The following is a 23,488-nucleotide window of genomic DNA, read 5'->3' as shown; positions in this document are numbered from 1 at the left end:
ACCATCGGTCTGGGAGTGGTGACTGGTCGATAATCTCACGTCGATTTGCACCAATTGACAACATTTCTTCCAAAAATGTGAAATTAATTGACTGCCCCGGTCAGAGACCAACACGGACGGAAATCCATGTAAGCGAACGATGTTTTCGAGGAATTCTTTGGCCAGGATTAAGGATGAAGGTAGTCCTTTTAAAGGAATAAAGTGGGTCATCTTGGAAAAAAGATTCACAATAACTAGAGTGGTGTTAAACCCATTACAAGGAGGTAGATCAGTAATAAAGTCTAACGATAAGGTGTGCCATGGTGTAGGCGGAATGTCTAAAGGTTGTAAGAGTCCAGCTGGTTTTTTCTTTTGACTTTTGTTTTGGGCCAAATGCCACAAGAAATCACAAATAATTTAATATCCTTTTGCCAGGTGGGCCACCAGAATTATGTTTTAATCTTAGCTTCAGTTTTTGCAATACCTGGGTGCCCCTCCATTAGGGTATCATGATAACGGGAAATGACTTGCTCTTGTAGTTCCTTGTGTGGCAGAAACAGTCACCCTTGGTAATAAGGCAGATCATTGGTGACAGAGTGGTCCGGGCCTTTCTTTACCCAGTCCTGCAGGGCTGTAGGATCAAAGAGTTGCTGGATAGAGTAGTCATACCAAGGATCCTTTGTTTGGAAATTATAGGTACTGGTTCTGGGTTCACTTCTGCCTCTCCCATCCCCATTCGGGATAAGGCGTCTGCTTTAACATTCTTACAAGCTGGTCGATAGTTTATCACAAAATCAACCTCGGCAAAGAACAATGCCCATCGGAGTTGACATGACGATTGGGCCTTGGCTGTTTTTAAATACTGTAAGTTCCGGTGATCACAGTAATGGTATGCCTGGCACCAAGAAGATAGTGCCGCCAAGCCTTGAAGGCAGATTTAATGGCTAATGTTCAGTAGCCGCATAGTTTAACTCGGGTGCCGAGAACTTTCTGGACCAAAATGCTACTGGGTGAAGCTGGCCAGTTTCAGGCTCCTTTTGAGACAGGACAGCTCCCATGGCTAGACTGGATGCATCAGTTTCCACTATGTATGGAAGTTCAGGGCGTGGGTGCTTTAACACAGGTGCAGACCTGTATTTCGCTTTCAGCTCTTGGAAGGCTTTTTCAGCTTCTTCAGTCCATATAAAGCATTTATTTTTTCGCAAGAGTGTTGTGATGGGATGTACGACATGTGAAAAATCTGGGATGAATCTGCGGTAGAAATTGGCAAAGCCGAGCATGCTTTGTACTCCTTTAACTGAACTTGGTGATGGCCACTTAAGGATTGCGTCCACTTTTCGTGAGTCCGTTCGGACTCCCTTTGGGGTCAGGATAAACCCAAGGAATTCAACTTCTATGGCATGAAAAACACATTTTTCTAGTTTTGCGTATGGTTTGTGCTGGCGCAATTTCTCAAGGACTGCTCGGACGTGCTTCACATGGTCAGATTCTGAAGAGGAGTATACTAGAATATCATCGATATACACGACAACACAAACGTCAATGAGTTCACGAAGGACATCGTTCATGAAGTATTGGAAGGCAGCTGGTGCATTGCACAACCCGAAAGGCATCACCTGGTACTCGAATAACCCATACTTAGTGCGGAAAGCAGTCTTCCATTTGTTGCCCTCTTTTACACGTACCAGATGGTATGCCCTCCGGAGATCTAATTTAGTGTATATACAAGCGTCCTTCACTTGGTCTAATAGTTCAGGGATCAGAGGCTATGGGTATCGGTTCTTAACAGTATTGTTCTTAACAGTTATCTGGTTCAATGTGCGGTGGTCTATGCACGTTCTGTGGTCACCTTCCTTTTTGAGCACGAAGAACAAAGCTGAAGATGCAGGGGACATGGATGGGCGAATAAAGCCACAGGCAAGGTACTGGTCTAAGTATTGTCGTAGGTGAAGGTTCTCAAGTTCCATAAGGGCATAGATCCTGCTACAAGGGGGTTGTGCACCGGGTATGAGACCGATTTGACAATCGTATGATCTGTGAGGAGGTAAGGTGTTTGCCTGTTCTTTTTGGAAGACATCCTGGAATTCTTGGTATTCTGGAGGTAGTTGCATGACTGCTGTGGTTATTGTGGTCAGGCCTGCGTTCTGACTTCTCTTTGGGTAACAGGTTTGTGCACAATCCGGAAAGGTTATTCTCTTCTCTCGCCAATCAATACAAGGATTATGTGTTTCCAACCAAGGTATCCCCAGTATTATTTGGAACTGTGGGGCTTTGATTAGATCAAACACAATAGTCTCTCAATGCCCATCCTGACCCAATAGTGTCATCTCTGCCGTGGAATGAGTTACAGTTCCATCGACTGTGGTGATGACATCTGAGGTGGTTTTTCGGCAGAGAGGTAGATTCATCCTGGAAGCCAATTCATAGTCCACATAGTTTCCTATGGCCCCGCTATCAATGTATGCCCTTACTGCGTGCATACGCTTTGGCTGCCCTGAATCTACGAGGACCATTGGTATGATGAAATGCAAGGTCTGAGTATCCTTCTTCAAGCTCGGCAAGCGGACCTCTACGCTTGTCGGGCGTTTGTCGTCTCCTTTCTCTTTCCTTCTGGGTTAAGGGTCCTTTAACCCCTCCGATTTTCATGGGTTCTGAAGCATCTGCTCCTTTGGAGTTAGTGTGAGTTTTGACCAACACCCGATTCTCAAACTTGGCTCGATCAGCCTTTCTGTTCTGAAGTCTGTGATCTAACTGGACCACTAAGTCTATATATTCAGCGCAGTCTTGAGGTGGGTTCACGACTTGAGCCAAGACATCCTTGAGTTCTCCTCGAAGCCCTTGATGAAATAACGTGATTAGTTTTTCCTCAGGCCATCCCCATCCAGTTTCCACTATCAACCTATTAAAGGTCGCGATGTAGGATAGAAGGTCCTGGTTACCCTGTTATAGAGACAAATGTTTGTTATCCAGGGCCTGTCATTGGGAGTGCCGTGCAAATAGTCTTTCCATGCTAGTTTGAAAGCCCTGAAAATCCCGAAGAATTGGGTCATCCTGAGTGACTAGTGGAATTGACCAATCAGCTGTACTACCGCTGAGATGTGATAATACAAAGGCCACCTTGGCTTGGTCATTTGGGAAGGCTCCAGGTCTGCATAAAAAGTGCAGGCGGCATTGGTTCATAAACACGGCAAACCTTTTGGGATCTCCGGCAAAGCGTTTGGGTGGAGCCAATGGAATATTTCCTGGTAGGTTTATTTGCACAGGGTTACTCGATAACACAGGAGTTGGATTACCCCCGGAACAAGGTAGGGGTGCTTGTCCAGCCTGACTTTGCAATAGCTGCCTAGCAAGGTCATCAGTTCGCTCCTTTGACAAAATCACTTCTCTCCTAAGAGCATTAGTTTCTTGATGGGCTGAATGCACTTCAGCCCTCAGTTCCCCTAGTAATTGGGCCAATTGGTCAGTCTCCGAGGTATCCATAACGCCCGGGTGGGAATTTGTGGGTAAGCTTCGTGTTCTGTTACGCTCACCTGGCTCCCACAGAGGCATCGATCTGAACTGGACAGCTGTGGTCTCCACCAATGTGACGCGTAGGGCCGAGATGACGGACTGGACTGGCCCACCTAGCTTCGTTTGCTTGGCCCATAGAAATATTCTTCTGCAAATGGAGAAAGGGAATTAACCACCCGTGGAGTTGAGTGTAAATTCCCCCCACACCCGCTGTTCTCCCCACAGATCACCTTTGATGTCCCTTCTTATAGTCTCACCTGATGGTTTGAAAAGATGAGCTCTCCATCCTGCATTGAGCGCACGGGCGCATTGATAACCAGTTGCTTCACTGGCTCGAAGGAATCGGTGAGTTCCACAACAATATTGACTCCGAAAAAATATGTAGTTTGTAAAAGTTCACATGTCTGACTTTCACTCTTGTCCGATTCCTTGCAGTTTGCAGCTTGACCCCAGCGAAGAGTTCCTCGTGGTAGCTGACGAAGTTCAAGTAAGGATTTGGCTTATCCTACACAGTTCAATAAAATAAGGCCAGAATGTAAGGTGCCTGTTCCCTTATTCAGATGTGGCGAGAAAATATGAAGTTCGGGGAATTATGCCTCCGGCGGTAAATTTAGGTAAGTCTATTGCAGTGAGAAGAGTTCCCCTTATTTGTCCCGTTGTCTCACCTTGTCGTCCTCTTGTTCCCCTTAGGGGCCGGGGTGCGGCGAGGATGCAATGGAGTCTGCGCCGACCCGTGAAGAGGAATAGTACCCCCGGCGGTAATCAGGTAAGTCTATGGGGGTAGTTACTATTGCCTCTGCTTATTTCCTTGGCTCATCTTTGCTGTTCTTGTGTTCCTCTTAGGTGCCAGAATGCGGCAGAACATGCAGAAGGATGCGGTGGATCGTGAGGATGCTGCGAAGGCCGGTGAGTTCAGCGCGGTGCTGCAGCAGGCGAGGCAGCGCGCCTAAATGCTTCTTTCTTCCAGCTCGAAGGTGCGGTGGATCCGGAATTCAGGTAAGGATCGAAGGTTTGCCTTATTCTAACCTTTCTCCTTATATTCCTCCCTTTTTCTAGGAGCTGCAGACTCGAGGCGGGCGTGGCAGAAGACTGGAAGCAGGCTTGCAGACACGGTGAGCGTTATGCGCGCTGCTGGATGGAGAATAACGCGAAGCGTGTGCTACTCTTTGGGCGTGGTTTAAATAGCCTCCAAAGTAGTCCCAGGTAAGTATTATTCCCCAGCCCCACCCGAGTAAAAAAATCGTTCCTAAGTAAAATAGTCCCTTCCAAGCCTCATTTTGCTTGGAGATCTGAAGCATGGTCTGCACCAGGTAAGCTTGCAGCATGGTCTGCATCAGGTAAGTTCTACTCTATGAGCCTGGCGCCATAGGCGCCAGGACCGCACCCAACCAGCCCCTAGCAGGGGCTTTTGGGCTTGCTCAAAATAACCTGATGCCTGCTTCCGGGGTTGCTGGACCTGGTCTGGTTCCCCGGGGGTAGGCATCATGACATTTTCTAGATTTAGCAGGACCAAGACTTAGCCATACTATATTTTCAGGTTTTCCATACAGAGCAGTACCAGTTAAATGATCTGCTGCTTCATAGGAGCCACATTCTCTATGGGAGAGCATTGTTATGCCCAAGCTGTATAATTTTTGAGACAGTGTTTTGTCTGATGACAGGTCATTCCAGAGGTCTTGTAGCTCTGTTTTTTCTGCTTTCGTTAAGTATGCTGTAACATATCGTACAACTGCAGTGGAATTGTCTGCAATGTACTGCATATCTATGTTTGCATTCCATAAGTGGGCAATGATTGCATTGTAATCATTGATATATTTTTCTTCTTCTGTTCTTTTTATGTAATTTATATTTTTAGGTAATTTGCCTTTAACACTATGTCTAACTGAAGACATGAAGCTGTTCACTTGACCTGTTTTTGTAACTGGTCTAGGGAAACCAAAGCGGCATTTGGTGTAGTATTTCTCTTTGTTTTTGTATTTGCGATGACAATATTTGCCACATTTGTGTCTTAGAAATTGTAAAATATGTGCTTGGAGATCACAATTTTTTGCTTCTGATGGAATTTGACAAGTGACATACTTTTCAATAAACTTTAAAACAGTGGCATCACTGTCTTGAACAAATTTAGGAGCATCGTTAATCCATAAAAGCATGTGGATATGTGGTGCTCCTCTGGCTTGGTATTCTTTTCTCCAAAAGAAGTGTTGCACTTCTCCAAGGAGAGGAGCAGTTTTATTACAAATAAAGTGGAGCATAGCAATGAAGCGATGGTGAAAATATCTTGAAACATTAACAGGATCTAGAGAGCAAAGTTCTCCAGGTGTTAGTATATGTTTTGTTTTTGTTTGATAGGCGTAGGAAATCATGTAAATCTTCCCATGCATATTCTGCACAACTTAATGTAATAAACCAAGTGGGTGGGCCAAGGTTTCTTATCATACAACGTACATCTCCGTGACGTCGAAACCAGTATTCTTTAGTAATACTCATATTTGCTAATAGATTTGTAATATTTGATTGTATAACCTCATCTTTTTGTTGCACTTTTTGTAATAATTGTGTAGCTGACATATTTTGAAAGTGGGATCCTGATTTTAATGTGTGTGCAACTCCGTAAGATAAAGTTGCTAGTTCACTTTCAAAGAGTCGGTGGAATATGTATTCCACATTTTGTCTAAATCTGGGATCTTCAGAATACATCCGTAATGAGCGATATTCTGATGCTGTTATTTGAATAGGTCTATCATCGTACCTTCCTCCTTTGCCAGTAGGCAAAAGTAGAGGAAAAGCATGTGCTTCTATACTTTTTTTCCCATATGCTGATTGGTGATCCTTTTGTTTGACGCATTTGGTAAGTTTCTAGTCCATCTTCTACAGTGTCATTAGAATGCACTGGGTGAATTGTATAATGGTCTAAAGTATTGGATATTGTATCAGGATCTAGGAGCTCGAATTGGCCAGCTTCTTGTGTCTCTTGAATTATTTCAGTGGTATCCTTCAAGTTTTCTTCAATATTAATTTCTTTGTAGTAATCATTATTGTCTTTTAGATATTGCAAAGCTTGTCTAACCTTATGTAAATCTACCAGTTGTTGCCATTTTTTTTGTCTTTTGTAGATACACCATTTACTAAGATAATTAAAGATTGCTCCATTGGACGTTGCACTCCTAGAGTGTGCACATTTTGTTTTAGATCTAATGGTAAATACACTACTTTTCCATGAATACCTTTCACTAATGCAGAGGGAGGTAATTTTGCTGTTTTTGGTTGAAGGTGAATTATTGCTTGAAAGGGGTGCACTGTTTGAATTATGATGCTCTCATATAAATTGAGTTGTTGTAGAGGTTTTGGTAGTGGATATAATTCCAAATTATTTGTGATAGCACGTGAAGAAGTTTGGTTGTTGTCAAGTTTTGTAGTGCAGTAACTGCAAAGTATTAAGAGGTCAGTTATTTCATATTTCTTTTCTGCTATAAGGTAGAGAGCTAATTCAAACCATTTAGAATCTTCATTGTTTTCTATTTTATATGTTAGGTCTACATTTTTGTGTTACTTTTATAGAAAGTTCTACGGCAACATACACACACATGGTTTGGTATTTCAGCAGATGTACTTTTAAATGTCAGTATTTCTTTTTTGTATGTGTGTAGTAGAAGGTTGCCATGCATAGAATTGTTGCTAAATTGCTTTAAATCTATTTCATTCTGTAAGTGACTTTCACTTGCAAAATATTTTTTCTGTATATAGTCGATTTCTTCAAGTAGGTCTTTTGCTGTACCATGTAGAAGAATGTTATTTAAATTGGCTACTGCTAAAGCAGGAATTTTAGCATAGTACAGTTTATAGACTAGGTTTCTTATAGTTGAATGATGTGTTGATATCATTTTGATATAATGGAAGGTGGTTTTGCAAGTAGGTCCTGAAATACAGGCCAATGAATGTCCTGTGTACTTGCGCACTGGACAGGTATCCATATTTTGCAGTAGTTTAATTTTCATTTTGTCTTTGCCTTTCACATATTGATTGAGGAATTGGCGTAAAGACTTGAAAGATTCTTTGGGAATGTTACACATTGACGTGCATGGCCATTTGTATACTAGACATTCTGATTCAGTTGAATGGAGAGGTAATTCTAAGTTTTCTGGGGATATTTTTGTAAGTATTATTTCTTGTTCCATTATGGTATTATTAACTTTTTCATAACCTTGTCCACTGCTATGTATGGCAATTGTATTTTTTTGCTTTTGTTTGTATGCTTCTTCATTAAAGTATGGTTCTGTGCTCGTAGTGTGACTCCATTCACCTCCACAGATACTTAGAAGTTATTTCTGTTGACATTTCGTTTATTGAGAAGTCTTTTTTGTAATTTAGTCATTCGTTTTGTTAGTGGTTTCATTTTGTTTAACACTAAAATAAATAAGTTTCTTTTGAGAAGGATTGCACTGTCTATCAAAGCATCTAAGATTAATTTCCTACGATAGGTTTTAAGGGTTGAGTTTGATTTCTCTCCTGTTTTTATAAGATTTTGCAGGACTCTGTGATGGAACATTTTGCTAAAATACTTTGTTTGGTATGCTTAGTTTGCTCTAGATCAAGATTTATAGGATAAGTTTCATCTGTAGTGGTAGCTGATTTTGTGTTAATTGTCTTGTGGTTTGTTTTACATTTTGATAGAGCAGGCAACATTTCTGTACTTGAAGCTTGTTTTGTTTCACTAAATGACTGTATTAGCTGTTTTGTTTTAACTTTTTTTTTACAAATTCTGCTAGAGATGGATGCTAGTTTTGAACACTTCTATTTTCATTTGCCCTAATTCTGTGTTGCTTTCTACAGACTTGATTTTTGGTGGGCATTCTTTAGGGTCTGTTGAGAAAAATAAATAAGGTATGGGTTGGGGTGTTCTTAATGTATGTGTGCTGTTTGCATGAGTGTGTGAGTGAGATAATAAAGATGTATGTAATGGTGTGTGATTGTGCATTGGGCAACTACAACTAGTTGGGATGGTTATTCTTGAGTTTATGTGCTACTAAACTGGGGTTCAGATGATAGTATAAAGTAAGCTGGTGGTGTGGAGAAGTAGAAATAGTAAATCTAATGTTATACAATTAAAACAGTTGTTTGTTCTATAATATGAAAATTCTAGGGGTTGAGTTGGGTTATTTGTGTGTCGAAAACTAAGAAATTGTGCGTCATTCTGCCTGTAAATCTCTGTTTAAGAATTGTTTTTTTTTACAGAATGGTGCACAATCTCTATTTTTAGACACAGAAATAGCATGAATTAACATTATAGTGTGTTTGAATAACAGTAAAAATAATTTGGTGGTATTCAACTTACTTTTTTTTTTAAATGAACAGGTTTCTTCTTAGTTGTTCTTTGTACTTCAAATTCGGCTGCTTCTTTTCAGGAGAATGGTCTTCATTGCAATTGTAAAGATAATAAATAAGGAATTTTGTTTGAATATAGCATTGTTTTTAATTTAGACATTGATTTTTTTAATTGACATTGACCCTCAGCGCCTTCCTCAAAATCATGAAAACTATCTTATTCACATAAGATGCGTCGCACCAGTTGAATACATATCATATGTTCTTAATGCATAAACTGTATTGTAACGACTAACTGTACCAACCAAAATATCATTTGTATGCCTTGTGGAATTCATAATGTACCACTGAATACCACTATTTCTGTAACAAAGCTCTTGTAAGTAACAGCGCCTCAATGCAATGGGCAGCTTGTGCAGCATATAAATATAAGTAAATAAATGTTTACATTTTTGTACAAGTATTGTTTGATTTTTGAACATGCACGTGCATGCAATTTTGTTTGAGTATGTTAACTCTTCATATTGTACTTTAAATATGTTAGTTCAACATGCTTTGAAAATGTGTGTGTAAAAAGAAATTAAATAGCAGATAGGTTTGGAAGTGAGAGTTGATTTTAGGAGATGGAAAAAATAAAAAATGACAGTAAATTCAATTTATAGATTATACAAGCTAAAAGTCAGTTAATCTGTTTATATGACTCTATAAAAATTGTACATGTACTATATAGAAAATATGCATACCTGTAGTTTGTGTTCATGCATATGGATATGCATGCAGCTGCAAGTAGAAATCTTGGAGACTTGTACAGTATTTCTTGTAGAAGGTGCTTTCCAATGATATGACACTTGTACTCAGAGCGATTAACAGTACATTTAAAATGGTGATCTATGATGATGCAGTTAGATGTAGAGGTCTTGGATGTGATTGGTGGATGTGCATGTGACTTCTTAGCTATTTCCAATGAGGGAATGGCACAGAAAGTGAAAAGGAAATGGTAGAAGCACTGTTCATGTTACGATATGTCCGCGGACATGGCAGTAGTTCGCGGACATCGGGTGTTACATCCGGGGATTTTTGGGTTGGGGAGCCATGCAAATGAGAATGATCAGAGAAAGGGATTGGTCAGGAAAGTTTAGTGGGTGTGTTGTGCCAGGATAGAGTTTCTCAGATACTCTTTTTGCTGAGAGAAGAAGAGATAGCTATGGCTGTGTGCTTCAAAAAACAGATTGTTTGGATTTTGGGAGACTTGTGAATACATTGGTTGAAGGTGCATGCAGAAAGCTGTGGAGTTGCTGTAGATCTTGGATTCCCACATGTGGAAGTGCACTGGCATGGAGTACGTGGAATGAAGTGGTTGGACTTGCTACCTCTCTGTGCTACTTTGGAGACAGAGCAACATCCAGACATAATTGTAATTCATTGTGGAGGGAACAGTTTAGGACATGTGTCTGGAATTTCTTTGCAATTTGCAATGAAAGAAGGACTTGGGAAGGTCATGGACATGTTTCCAAATTCTCAAGTAATTTTTTCACGGATTGCGCAGAGACAAATGTGGCTTCGTTCTTCTTCATTTGGTCCACGAATGGAGAAAGCAAGGCACAATGTCAATAAGGCTGTTTGTGCCTTTTTAAGAGATTTTGGCATGTCCTCTTTTCACAATGAAAATATTATGTTTCGTAGTACATACATTTTTCGCAGAAATGGAGCCCATCTTACTTATGCTGGCAATCAGATTATTTTGAGAAATGTACAAAATGCATTGCAACCTTTTTTGGAATTACAGCATCTATTTTATAGTAGGTGTTGAGCATTTCAAATTTTTCAAACACAAATAAGCACTACCAAAAGGCTCTTTTCAGAGCCATCACTTTCTTCCAGATAAAACTGCAATGGTAATGATAGGCTAGCACCCCAAAATTTTAGATGTTCTGCTTCATTTATTTTCACTTCTATTTTTTAACTGTAAAAGGCGGCTCTGAAAAGAGCCTTATTTTTTTTTGATTTTTGTTGTTTTAAATTTTTTGGGGGGTTTTATACAAGACACATTAGGAGAGGAGGGGAAAGGAGGGTAGGGGGTACGCCAACCACGGGGATAAGAAAGGGCGAGCTGAGAGAGGAAGATGTAGAGTGGGTTTCACTTGGGTAGTGAGCCGACTTTTTCGTGCTCTGAAACGATAGTCTCTCCCCCCTGTACAGTACTGCGTTGCAGTACATACACACAAATGTGACCCTCGAAAGGTAAGGGTCATCAGCATTGCGTATGGCCTGTGAGGCAGCTTGTGGAATATGCTGTCCCACAGGAGTGTTCCTTGTGGTGACAGGATCGGAAACAGAGGATGAAGTAGAGGAAGTCAACCTGCTACGCTCCTCGCAAGGTACAACTTTGCGAACGGCCCCCGAGTGGAATGACTTTAGGTGTCGCTTCATGGTAGTTGTCCCAAAGCTGTATGAACCATGCCTCCCGCGACTGAATACATTGCAGGTGACTTGGTTCGCATGCACCTTAGGACCATTACAACGAATGGGAAATAACTGCCACACCCAAGACTCATGTCGAGTGCTGGTAGTAGGGACTTCCACTACCTCATTCTCATCATCCTCTTCTTCCTCCTGTGCATCCTCACTCCTGTTCCCCTCTTTAGGCCCTTGGGGAGGTGGTGGTGGTGGAGGGGGTGGAGGTGGTGCTGACGCAGATGCAGCACAAGTTGGCAATAGTGGAGCCACGGAAGGCATCAGAATGGCGTTGAAAATCTTCAAATTGGTAGGAAAATTCGCTGTGCTCTGTCGGATAGCCAGAAACACAATGAGAATGAGCTCTACGGCCTGGTCTTTTATATGGGTGCTTGTGCGCGGTTCACAGACATGCACGCTGTCCGCGGACAGATCGAACAGAAAAAAGGTTTCAAAAAGTATGTAGAAACTCAGGATTACTATGTGGAATTTGTTCTATGGTGAGTTTTTGTTGGAAAATATTATAGATTACTTTAAAAATGTAGTTTTAAATTGTTCAGGGACATGAACAGTGTTCGCAATCAGACCATACGCTGATCGTGGGCGCGATCACATGATAGCTTCATGAACATCTCCGTGAAGTGAGCGGGTGTCCGCAGGACACCAAATGCATTGAAACTATTTTGTGCATGCGCGTTGGTGTTCTACGGACACTGTTCGGGTCCTGGAGTGATTAAAAGTGCATCACAAGTGAAACAAACAGTTACAGACAGGCATTTGTTCTTTGAACAGTTTCAACTTGTCTGCGAACAGTACGGACAGGGATAGCCTCCTCAGGACAACCCCATTTTGTTTATTTACGAACACCCCAGGACATATAATATGTTCTAAGAACACTTTCATCTTGCCAGCGAACAATACGGAGAGCGTCCCCAGGTCACCCACATTTCGTCCATTCACGAACACATCAGGACACCACGTGTGTTCTTAGAACAGTTTCAAGTTGCCTGCGAACAATACGGACAGGCAGAGCGTCCTCAGGACACTCCCATTTTGTTTCTTTATGAACATTTTAGGACACAGCCTGTGTTCTTAGAACAATTTCAACTTGCCTGCGAACAATACGGACAGGCATAGCGTCATCAGGACACCCCCATTTTGTTTATTTACGAACATCCCAGAACACGTAATATGCTCTAAGAACACTTTCATTTTGCCAGCGAACAATACAGATAGCATCATCAGGACACCCACATTTCGTCCATTGACAAACATTTCAAGACACTGTGTGTGTTCTACGAACAGTTTCAACTTGTCTGCGAACATTATGGACAGGCATAGCGTCCTAAGGACACTTCCATTTTGTTTCTTTACGAACATTTTAGGACATAGCCTGTGTTCTTAGAACAGTTTCAACTTGCCTGCGAACAATACGGACAGGCAGAGCGTCCTAAGGACACTTCCATTTTGTCTCTTTACGAACATTTTAGGACACAGCCTGTGTTCTTAGAACAGATTCAACTTGCCTGCGAACAATACGAACAGGCATAGCGTCCTCAGGACACCCCCATTTTGTTTATTTACTAACACCCCAGGACACATAATATGTTCTAAGAACACTTTCATCTTGCCAGCGAACAATACGGACAGCGTCCCCAGGACACCCACATTTCGTCCATTGACGAACATATCAGGACACCACGTGTGTTCTTAGAACAGTTTCAAGTTGCCTGCGAACAATACGGACAGGCAGAGCGTCCTAAGGACACTTCCATTTTGTCTCTTTACGAACATTTTAGGACACAGCCTGTGTTCTTAGAACAGATTCAACTTGCCTGCGAACAATACGAACAGGCATAGCGTCCTCAGGACACCCCCATTTTGTTTATTTACTAACACCCCAGGACACATAATATGTTCTAAGAACACTTTCATCTTGCCAGCGAACAATACGGACAGCGTCCCCAGGACACCCACATTTCGTCCATTGACGAACATATCAGGACACCACGTGTGTTCTTAGAACAGTTTCAAGTTGCCTGCGAACAATACGGACAGGCAGAGCGTCCTCAGGACACTCCCATTTTGTTTCTTTATGAACATTTTAGGACACAGCCTGTGTTCTTAGAACAATTTCAACTTGCCTTCGAACAATACGGACAGGCATAGCGTCATCAGGACACACACATTTTGTTTATTTACGAACATCCCAGAACACGTAGTATGTTCTAAGATCCCTTTCATCTTGCCAGCGAACAATACGGACAGCGTCATCAGGACACCCACATTTCGTCCATTGACGAACATTTCAGGACACCGCGTGTGTTCTACGAACAGTTTCAACTTGTCTGCGAACATTATGGACAGGCATAGCGTCCTAAGGACACTTCCATTTTGTTTCTTTACAAACATTTTAGGACATAGCCTGTGTTCTTAGAACAGTTTCAACTTGCCTGCGAACAATACGGACAGGCAGAGCATCCTAAGGACACTTCCATTTTGTTTCTTTACAAACATTTTAGGACACAGCCTGTGTTCTTAGAACAGATTCAACTTGCCTGCGAACAATACGAACAGGCATTGCGTCCTCAGGACACCCCCATTTTGTTTATTTACGCACATCCCAGGACACATAATATGTTCTAAGAACACTTTCATCTTGCCAGCGAACAATACGGACAGCGTCATCAGGGCCCCCACATTTCGTCCATTGACGAACATTTCAGGACACTGCGTGTGTTCTTAGAACACTTTTAACTTGCTAGCGAACAGTACAGACAGATATAGTGTTCTTAGGACACCTCCATTTTCATTTCTTTACAGACATTCTGGACACCCGCGCTGTCCGCGGACACCTGAATTGCTTTTTAAAAAAAAAAAAACAAGAAATGAATTAGGACACAATATAATAATTTTACTTTATTTTACATATATGTTAAATTTATGACAGAGATGGTGAGGCAGAAACTAAAACAAAAACAGGAGAATTAGGGGTTTCAATAGGATTTATATGAGGTGAAGAAGGGATGGAAGTCTCATCAAAACGTTTTGGTTCATGGAGAGGGTTTGGGGATAATTGACTGGGATATGGTGAAGGGGGCAAGGTACATGTGGGATAATGGTATGTAGTTGTTTGTTTGAAGTGATCCTCCACAAAGTTTTTCAAATTATTAAAATTTGCCAAGAGTAGGTCCATTTTTTCTTCTGTGTGCTGAAGAGTCTTATCCAATACAGCTTTTTCATTAGTATTTTCAATTTTTGTATGGTCTGCACACAATATATATATATATATATATATATATATATATATATATATATATATATATATGTTAAATGTATATAAAATAATATTAATTAATTGGTTTATATAGTAAAGTGTCTACCATTAGATTCACTATCTTCTGACATTTCCTCACGTGGGAAATGCTCCTCTAACCACTCCAGAGTACTAGACATTTCTGTGAGAAAAAAAACATAATATCATTCTTTTTTTTATCTAATACAGAAAGTTTATAAATATATGAATAAAATGCAGTAAACTTACTATTTCAGGTAAGGTGTGTTCTGAGTGGTCTGTAGATCTGCTGTTGTTCTAAGTTGTGGAGTTTCTGTGAGGTAATCATGTTGGAAGCCTATCTTTCTTCTTTTGGTATATTCCATTTTAAAAAATATTGTATTTAAATGAATGGTTAGTGTGTTATATATATGGGTTACACTTCTTATTTATTACTAAATATAATGTGTATTTGTGCTGGTTTGTGAATTTGTAAAATGTTCATATGTTATGACATAACAACTAAACAAACCCCTCCAGACTTTTTGGGTAGTGGTGCTGTTGTCCGAACATGTCCAGAGACATTAAAAGAGTTTGCAGACATCAAATTCAGTAGAGGGAGTTCAGTATGTTCCATATTACATGTACATGAAGTCAGAGTTATTATTGTGAAGTTGTGCTACTAAAAACCTATGAAATTCAGTGAAAAAACTTAGTTAAAGGGACGTTATGGTTAAGTTGCGCTACTAAAAACCTATGAAATTCAGTGAAAAACTTTGTTAAAGGGACGTTACGGTTCCAAGTAAAACCGAAAAACCCCTGAAATTCGCCAGTTATGGTAAGCTAAGCAACCATAACTTGCGCCACCACTGTGCACTGCTAAGACTAACACCCACAACATCAAATATGACACCACAAATGTCACTGATGACATCACTGATGACATCACATGTGTATTTTCTGTTCATGAAATGTGTGTACAAGGGATTCTTAATATAATGTTGAGAAAAAACTGTCAAGGATCATTTGAAAACATATCATGAGCTAATTAGTGCATTAAGCAATGCATTGATATAAATAGCATTCTATTATGAAGTTCTATCCAGTATACTAAGCTACTCACGCAGAAACATAGGCATTGTGTGCAGCATATATGATGAAGGTACAATATTCATAATGTTGATATGTTGAATAATGAAATGATAACTGTTTTCTTATTAGAGTTTTGCGTACTGTGAAATATGTAATAAGTAGCTAATCAAACCCACGTATTACATAATTGCATTATTACAAACAAAACACAAAGAGAAAATGGGCCTCATTACGACCCAGGCGGTAAGTTACCGCCTGGGTCTTACCCTTACCACCATGGTGTAAACTACGTTTACACCATGGTGGATGTCGGATTTACCGCCCCATTCCAAGGTGAGTGGGGCGGTAAATCCCCATTTCCCATTTTACCCTTCCCCATTCCCATTTTTGCCCCATAGGGCATAATGGGAGTGGGGAAGGTGCTAATTACGCCACCATAAATTACGGTGGCGTAATTAGCACCATGGTCCCTTAGCGCCATGGATTTTAACGCCTGCAAAAAGCTGGCGTTAAAATCACCATGGCGCAAAGGGACCTTGGAATCAGGTGTTAAGGGTCGGCGCCATTTACGGCGCCGTTAACCCCTTAACGCCTGATTCGTAATGAGGCCCAATAACACATACAAATATGGGTATATACAGGGAAAGTGAAGTAAGCAAAACAGCAGAAGTAGTAGTAGAAATAATTCATAACCTAACTGATTATATTTATGTAAATAAATGATTGCTCTGTTTCAAAGCTGCTATTTATCCTATGTACATGTATTACATGATTTGACTGGACCCTAAGGAAAGTAGTGTGAGTATCAATACAAATATGAGCGTATACAGGGAAAATACAGTAATAAAAAACAACAGACTATCAGAAAGTGCTGATAACTCTACTGATTATCTTCATGCACAGAAGGAATTGCTGTTTTTCAAGCTTGTGTCTTCTCATATGTATATGTTTCATATGATATCACTGGACCCTAATGGAATTACTGTAAGAACATACTTGAAGGATAAGTCTACAAATATAGTACGTTTACAATTTTTAGTTCATGACTGTTGCTGAAGAAAACCATGTGGCCTACATATGTCAGTAAAGGATAAAAGAGGGAGAAAGACATGTGATGTCATCAGTGATGTCATCAATGACATTTGTGATGTCATCTTTGATGTCGTGGGTGTTAGTCTTAGCAGTGCACAGTGGTGGCGCGAGTTATGGTTGCTTAGCTCACCATAACTGGTGAATTTCAGGGTTTTTTCAGTTTTACTTGGGACCAAAATGTCCCTTTAACAAAGTTTTTTCACTGAATTTCATAGGTTTTTTGCAGCGCAACTTAACCATAACATCCTCACCAAACCTTGCAAAAAAGGTATATGACTCACTCCGAATTTCTTTGCAAAGTTTGGTGAGGTTTGGTCCAGGGGGGGCAAAGTTATAGGTGGGTCCCAAAATGTCTTTTTTTCCCATAGACTGAATGGAGAAAAAAAATATCTGTCATGCCCGTCACAGCCCAAACCGCTCGACGGATTTTCACCAAATTTGCGGCAGGAGTGGCGGCTTGGTCCCGAAAGCGTGCTTTTGTTAATTTGGTGTAAATCCGTCCACTATATTTTTTTTAAACTACCAAAACGTAAGGCAAAAACAATAGTGATATCTATGTCTGATCCGCGGACTCACTTCCCTGTTTGGTCTGCGGACTGGCATCTGATTGGCCAGAAAAAATCGTGGACTTTTGCGTGGTCCGCAGACATTGGGGCACGGCCGCTGATTTGTTGGTGAGAAAACGTGAAATGCATCGGTTTTCCTGGAACGCCGCCATCTTGGATTCTCAGACTTTTCTGGGGTACGCGAACAGCAGAGTGAATATTTTTTTTTTAAAGTAGGATTGCACTTGTCAAACTCAACAAACAATCTCTGGGGTTGTGGGGGGTGAGGATTGGATTGGAGATGGCCATAAGAAGCCAAAGAACAGGTTGTTTCACTGCGCAAAAGTCTGCAAACACTCCAGTGTCCTGGTGCAGTCCTGTGATGTTTGCGGACACTTCAGATGTCCTAGGACATCTGCACCTATTTCTGCATTATAAGGTTGGGGAAAAGCAATTTTTGGATGGCTTATAACTTTTGCGCCACTCAGTGAAACTGCATATAATTTAGCAATTTTATTCCAGAACTATACCTGAATGGTTTTGCAAAGTTTTGTGGGATTCTGTAAGTGGGGGCAACATTAGAGGGGGGGAGTCCCAAAATATTGTAAAAGCATATAAATGTGGTGTTATTTGACATATCTGCACAACATTTGGCAAAACGATTTTGGATCTAATTAGGGATTGTGATTGAGGGCCTATGCTGGTGCATTTTGCCCACTCAAAGATCTAAACCGGACTGAGCTGCAGTGCACAGTTCACAAGTAAAGGTGTACCCGCTAACACCAGATAAAAGGAAAAACAGCTAAATTGGATTGTGAAATGCATTGTGCTCTTCCCTATTAAATTATTAAAATATGCTATAGCGGAGAACTCTGTAAACATATGTAAATACAATCAAATTCTTGTTCCAACAAATTCTGGTTGTTTATTGTTTGGTAGCGTCAGCCGACACGTGTTTCGACTTAAGCGTTCTTATCAAGGCTATCTTCTTTTAGTTGGATGATCGATTGAAAATCATGCTTATGAAATGGCGGTAAGGATGTTTCCAGTTATGCAGGCATCCCGCTATAGGAAGAAAAATCTATGTTTTAACACCGTGGGTTCCCGCTTTTGGAACCAGGGATGCTAATGGCCTTTATACCCCATTTCAGGGACTGCAATGGACTATAATGGTCCGTAGCCCTCCTTATTTATTTAATTATAATGCACCAAAGCCTGCAGACATCAGGCTGTGTGGTTACAGTATTTGTTGAGGAAGATGAGGTGGAGGAAGACAGCTTACTACTTGCTGAGAAAGGAACAACCTTTCTGAGAGCATTGCGGTCATTGGATTTGGTGTGGCGGCACATGGAAGTGGTCCTGTAGGAGTACTGTCCAGGTAGTCTGCGACTAGTACAAAATTGCACTCAGTGCATTTTCCTTTGGTAGCTTTAGCCTTTGGTACACTCCCAACAGTAGCAAAGAACTGGCACACCCATGATTCGATCTTGGTGCTAGAAGTAGGCACTTCCTTTACCTCATCTTCTTGGTCCTATTCATTGTCTTTGAAGGTAATGTGCTTTTTTTGTTGAGAAGGTCCTCCAGCTGGTGGTGGTGGTGGCTTTTGGGGAGGAGGGATGGCAATATTTGATGCCATTTTTTAAGATAAACAGCAGTTTTGATAGAATTCTTCCAAGTATGTACTGTGTACTAGATTGGTAATGGATGAGTACGAAAAGTGTAGGAGGTGTGCAAGGGAAATTTTGAAGTTAAAAGTTCCTAGATCAGTAGAAAATGTAGTTCCAAACAGTCTTCAAAGCACGGATCTGATTACGAAGTACAGATGCCTTCGCGAACACGTCACCATGCCACGCGCAAGCATATGGTCACGTGGCGCTGTCCAGAAGGTCTGCGATTAAGTCAGATGTTCCCAGACATCTATGGATGCAAAATGATTTTAAAAATTTGCAAAAAGTGTATAGACGTGTTAAAAATGATGCTACAAGGTGGGAAATGGCAGAGTTTTAAGGTGAAACTTTGTAAATTGGACAAAAATATTGCTTACTGGCTAAGTATGATATTAGTAAATTGTAGAAAAATAGATCGCACTGGTAAAAACCCATGAAATTCACTGAAAAAACTTTGTTGAATTGTTAGCTAGTTATTACATGTTTCACATTACACAATCACCCCTGACATCTTCTTACCAACATAATAAAAACAACCGCTTGTAGGTAGGGACTTTTCATCAACATTAATTTCCCATGTGATGTCATAAGTGATGTCATCAATGACATTTGTGATGTCATCTTTGATGTCATGGGTGTTAGTCCTAGGAATGTACAGTGGTGGCGGGAGTTATGGTTGCTTAGCTTACCATAACTGGTGAATTTCTGAGGTTTTTCGGTTTTACCCATAACCATAACGTCCCTGTAACAATGATTTTCCATTGAATTTCATAGGTTTTTATTAGTGCAACTGAACCATAACATCCCCTTAACAACTGTTCAGCCCTTAAACCCCCACAGGTACAGCAGGTTTTGGGAACACTGTGAGCTTTGCAGTCAATTTAACGTTATAACAGTAAAAGAGCATGCATTAGACACAAAGCAAATATGTATTCCACATGAAGAGCATGTACAAAAGATAATATATGCATTTAGACATGAAGAAAATTAACATAGCATCCACAGACTTGAAGACCGCTAAAACGACCAACGTATAAGGATAATGCAGCAAGAATGACATGCAAATATAGCTCACTAACACAGAAGCAAGAGTCTAGGCGGGTAGCCATATTATCAAAAATGGAAGCCACAGCACATATCTGGATGAGCACAGCCCTCAAAGCCTTAGGAAAACTCAAAAGGCAGAATTCAAAGAAATATATATCCGTGCAAAGCTCAGACAGTGGCTGGCAACTTTTGCCAAGGTTAAAGTGAAAATGGGGAGGATCGGTATGGCTGAACCAAGGCATGAGATAGCAATTCCCAAGGTGCAAGCAGTATACTCCCAGATTAATTAAAGTTTTATATGAGCACAACCAGCCTTTGTTAGCCAGGTGCAACAAATCAATAAGTCAAAAGACTCCATGAAGAATAGCGTGAGAGTGTCCCCAGTGGCAATAGAAATTAGGACACACATTATTATTCATTGAAATCTTAATAACTAGAAGGCACATCTATTCCAAACGCAGCCTCTTCGCACGTGACCCCAAATTGGAGAAAACAGGGCATTCATTAGAAGGGAACACAGATAGGGCACCTGCCATACTCCCTAAATGCACACATTGACACGAGGCGCCACATAAGGCCAAGCACAAAAGGATTACCAGGTCTCATGGCCTGAGAATGATGGATGGTAACTTTTAATCGAAGGAACATTTTTTCACGTATCTCTCTCTCACTACTCTATGTCTGGCTCATATCCTGACGACTTGTCAAGTGTCCAAGGTTCGTTAGCAATGTGCCAACCTATCAAAATCCTTAGAGACATGCCAACCAACCCCTTGCAGCGAAGATTATGAAGTTTAACGTTTATCAATATAGGGATGGTTTCAGGTGGAGCCATCAGAGTTGTGTAACCCAATGAATATATTTAACACTTATGGAATTTAAATGTAGCCGACCCATTAACATCTCCCTGTTCCCTGTAGGTTTTGTAAACTGATATTATGTTATGACATCATTGATGACACATTTGTAGTACTTTAGCAACTGTTTTTGATAGGTATGCCAAGAGCAGCAAGATTTAAAAGTTAGGTTTTGCTATGCACTTCGTCAACGCCGTCATTGAGTCTGGTTCGGATTGACTCCAATTTCTCTGGGCCTATTGGGACTTTTGGGTCACCTTAACAAAGATAATCAATTTGCAGACTCCCAAAGTAGCCTCATATTAAAGAGTTAAAACTGAACGTCTAGCATTAATCCCAAATTGACAACCTGTGCCTGCTTTTATCAGTGGAACACACTTAATCAAACAAAGAGTGTGGGGCCCTAGCGGGGCGCTGACCTACGCCATAACAAAGAGCCAGATAGAGTTGTAAACTCCTCTGCCACAGTGAAATGGAGCAACAGAGGATTTCAAAGGAAAGCTTGTGTAGACAAAACAAACACATTTATTGTTCTGTGCACAATGCAAAAAATGAAAACTAGGTAGAATACATCTCTGTTAGCAAAGTGAGTGCCAAAGAACTTATTAAGAATTGCTATCCCTCCCTTGTTAAATTCTCACTGCCTTGTTTCTCTTCTCCTAAGCCTTGATCTTCCACCTCTGAATGTAAAGCGCTCCATTGCTTCCCAAAGCTAACTCCACGCTCAATAAATACTAATAATAATAATAATAATAATAATAATAATAATAATAATAATAATAATAGTATGTCGAAATTAAAAGGCACATGGCCCACAGTAGCCACTTAGTCACAAATCTGGACCAACATCACATAACAAATGGACTCCCCAAAAAACAGTATGTATTTATTTATGTATATATCCATTTATCTCACAAGAAACACTTGTGTACAGGCACTTTTTAAATGCCATATCATATCATTTCATGTATATAGTGCCTTAAGCCCATGGGTAAACAGGCGCTGATACAAACAGAACAACATGCAAACCAAACAAACAAGCAACCATAAAAACAGAGAAAAACGATACAGCAAATATCTAGCCAAAATAGTGCCATTACTCAGAATAAGGCATAATATAAAATGTAACCACATTACATAGGTGCAGCTCAGCTAACCTGAGTAGATGTCTCACAATCGACTCATACCAGAGAACCATATAATCTTTGGATAGTCAACCACAGTTTTCAGGTTAGAAGAAACATTTAACAGTTTTTACAAATACTCAGACAATAAGCGAGGTTACTTCTCCCACAGCCTACCACTATACAATCTCTTTTGTCCAATGAACACCACCTTAACCCTATGGATAACCTTCAGGTCATGTGATCGTATACACCCAGTCCTGTTTTCTGACATAGCCATGACAAAACATTGTTTGTTAGGGCCCCCATTCCTCCCTCCAACAGTGGGCCTCATTACACGGATGGCGGTAGGGATTTACCGGTACCGGTAAAACACCGGTACCGGTAAATCCCTACCGCCTTACTACGAGGTCCCTTTGCGGGTTGGGGGATTTAACGCCTGCTTTTTGCAGGCGTTAAAATCCAACCCGCTAAGGGACCTCGGAGCTAATTACGGCACAGCAAAATTGCGGTGCCGTAATTAGCGCCTTCCCCATTCCCATAGAGCCCTATGGGGCAGAAATGGGAATGGGGAAGGGCAATGGCGGAAGGGGGATTTACCGCCCCTCCAACCTTGGAATGGGGCAGTAAATCCCCTTTCCGCCAAGGCGGTGCCGGTATTTTACCGGCATTAGCCATGGCGCTAATAGCGCCATGGCTCACCGCCTACCGTGTAATGAGGCCCAGTGTCTTTTTCTTTTCCTGCTTCCAGACTTCACGTATGGGACTCCAGCACACCACATTCTTTTAGCTTGAACCACCAAAAGCACCCCCCCATTCATCTTCTCCTAAGGTTAGTAGAGCTCTTGTGAAATCATATCTGGACCACGCAAATTGCCTCTATACCGGACCTGCTAAGTGCCTGATCCTATGACAACAACCGGTGCAAAATGCTGCAGCAGAGAGACTGCTCTACAGGGGAAAGTGAAGCCCCCCTACCTAGGATTCGCTGACTTTTTCAGATCCCAATGCACCCCATCTGTCCCCTGCTGCCCTCAAAGAACTAAGGTCATTTGACCACTGCCTTACATTGGGCCATTACACCTGTGGTGACAAAACCTACCTTTGCTTCAAAAATACACATTTAGGACAACATGCCTCAGCTTCAAATGCACACAAGGCAAACTAGTTATAAGACAGCGTACAAAGACAACTCTCATTATGCACATTAAATTCAATACACCACTGTCTTGTAATGGGACAATTACTTACCGGTAATCTCATTACTCCAATTCATAATCTTCCTCTTCACAGTCCTCGCTATATGAAGCTCCATCTCGTGAGACAGACCTTTCACAGTCCCTTCCCAATCAAACATGGAGGATGACTAGCCAGAAGTCGGTTTTCATGTTTGTTATCTTCTTTTATTTTTAAAAGGATCCTCCGCTCACCATTCGGCCTGATTTGATGGTGATGCTCAACCGTAACCCGGGGTGTGAGGGAGGGAACAGATGACAGTGATGAGGAAGACTAGGACTCAGAG

This window comes from Ambystoma mexicanum, chromosome 11, assembly GCF_040938575.1.
Source record: "Ambystoma mexicanum isolate Mex_15411 chromosome 11, UKY_AmexF1_1, whole genome shotgun sequence".
Taxonomy (NCBI): domain Eukaryota; kingdom Metazoa; phylum Chordata; class Amphibia; order Caudata; family Ambystomatidae; genus Ambystoma; species Ambystoma mexicanum.
This window is presented reverse-complemented; position numbering follows the sequence as displayed.